Source organism: Quercus suber, unplaced genomic scaffold (assembly GCF_002906115.3).
Source record: "Quercus suber isolate HL8 unplaced genomic scaffold, Cork oak 2.0 scaffold_28, whole genome shotgun sequence".
Taxonomy (NCBI): Eukaryota; Viridiplantae; Streptophyta; class Magnoliopsida; order Fagales; family Fagaceae; genus Quercus; species Quercus suber.
This window is the reverse complement of record NW_027069493.1, coordinates 1,184,253-1,186,390: the sequence shown is the minus strand read 5'-3', so window position 1 is coordinate 1,186,390 and position 2,138 is coordinate 1,184,253. Positions and strand designations below refer to the sequence as shown.

Here is a 2,138-nt window from a genome sequence, read left to right as displayed (position 1 = left end):
TATATATCCCCCTTCTTATATATCTCTCCTTCTTTCCTTCTGCCTTTTATTGATCATCTATTGGCCTCTGTTAGGAAAAGGGAGAGAGTTTTGGGGGGGGGGGGGAGGGACGAGAGTATGGGAAGAAAAAACCTCCTCGGCCATGGGCCGGGGAGCATCCCCCAGTTGTAAATTGGTCTTAGTATCTTTCAATAAAAGAAAAGTAGTTGATGCTTCATGAAGGCCGGTGAGCGCCTAAACCTTCGATCCACTCTCTACAAATTTATTGTTCTGGGTTCGTTGGGCCTGAGGGAACCCATATCTTTTGGGTTACAAAAACGGACCCTACAAAAAACTACACCAACTAACGGTGTATGTATATACATACTTCACCTAGAAAATGAGTCAAAGTAAAAATCAAATACTCTAAACTTCTAAGTTACCTAATCAAGAAGTTTAGGTTAATTACATATTAGTTTTTTTAAAATAATTAATCCCAAAAAAAAATTAACGTTATTAGCTAAATTGTTATTAATTTTTTTAGAGATACACTTACTTTATAATAACAATGAATTAGAGATTAGAATGAATTAGAGTCCTGCTTAATTTAATATTAAGTTACCTACAATCTATGAAGCAGTTAAAAAAAAAAAAAAATCAAAGATGTAAGGAACAAAACACAAAAGGGAGCTTCTTTACCACTCCAATGGTAATCACATTCAAACAAAGAAGAAGCAAGAAAATCTTCCCAGCCTTCATCTTCATAGTCTCATGCAAACTCCTCTGCAAAATATAGTAACAAAGGAATTTTAGAATAACCGATCATCAGTCAACAAACAAAGAGTCACACACCCATGTAAATTCAAGATATACCCAGATCAAATTTAACGCATAAAACCTCACACACACAATCAAACTCACATAATTTTTAGAAATAAACCAATTTCAGGAATACCCATTTAGGAAATCAGCATATAAATACATGGGTTATTGTCACATTGTTAGAATACTCACTTCACTTGCACAAGAAATTTCACAAAAGAATCATTCTAACCAAACAGAAAAGCCAACAAAAGACAAACAAAACTAGAGAGAGAGAGAGAGAGAGAGAGAGAGAGAAACTCACAAATAGAAACTGACTTTTGGGTTCAACTTCGATTGGAATAGGAACACGTGAGTCTATCTTAGTAATGTCAGTTAAATAGATATACTCTGAGTACTAAGAAGTAGTAGTAGATAAGTATCAAGATTATTCAGCTAAAAAAAATTGTAAAAAATTAATAATAATATCTGTATATTTTTTATTAATCTATACTTACAATCTTAATGAAGCAGACGTGAAGCAGTTTTTATTTCTTTATTTTTTTTAAAGAGATAAACTATTTAATGATAAAAATGAATTAGAGTCCTAGTAGTATACTATTACTTTTTAATTTTTTAAAAATATAAAAATTTAATAAAATTTCTACAATTTAGTGAAACCACGTGTCATAACCATGACGTCTAAGCCCAACTTTTATTATATATAATATGATATGATATAGACGATAGAATAGATATACAAAAACAATTCTAATAAATATTCATTGATAATTACTATAATTTTTTTTTTTTGAGGGAATAACTACTATAAGTGATTCTAAAATAAATAAATAAAACTACCACAATTAATATTAAATTGCATATAAAATAAATTTAAAAATAAACTAAAATTAAAATGGAAAAGATCATATATATATATATATATAAAGGGATTCTCGTATTCAAACTAGACTTTTATGTGATTCAAAAATAACTATAAATCTTAGATTTAACAGGGAAAAAACTTGAGTATAACCTGGTAAAAATATATTTCCAACTCTATTTAAAATACCTATAAAATAGGACACTCTCCTACTAATCCATATTTTCAAAACAAACTTATCCAAATTTTTTTATAAAAAAATGAAAATTATGACACTAAACCAAAAAAAAAAAAAAAATCTTATTTACATGTGTGGTAAGGCGTGTGTGTGTGTATATATATAATTTTGTAGAAACTATATAAATAATTTATAATAAAAATAAAATTAAAAAAAAAAAGAGAAAATTTGGGCGAAAAAGAAAAAGAAAGAAAAAACTCGATTTCAAACCAAAAGGATTAGGTCCGTTCTATTTCA

The 2,138-nt window shown here is 28.4% G+C and overlaps 1 long non-coding RNA gene across 2 annotated transcripts in view; it reads right to left on the bottom strand.

Annotated features, from left to right (window-relative positions):
• LOC136066053 (uncharacterized) overlaps positions 1-1,170 on the bottom strand; it is an 8,933-nt gene extending 7,763 nt beyond the window's left edge. For both annotated transcript variants that reach the window (XR_010627585.1, XR_010627583.1), the window contains exons 1-2: positions 1,106-1,170; positions 679-762 (exon numbers count right to left, since the gene is read on the bottom strand). This is a non-coding gene — a long non-coding RNA (uncharacterized LOC136066053). The remainder of the gene's footprint in view (positions 1-678; positions 763-1,105) is intronic.
• Positions 1,171-2,138: the final 968 nt, after the last annotated feature.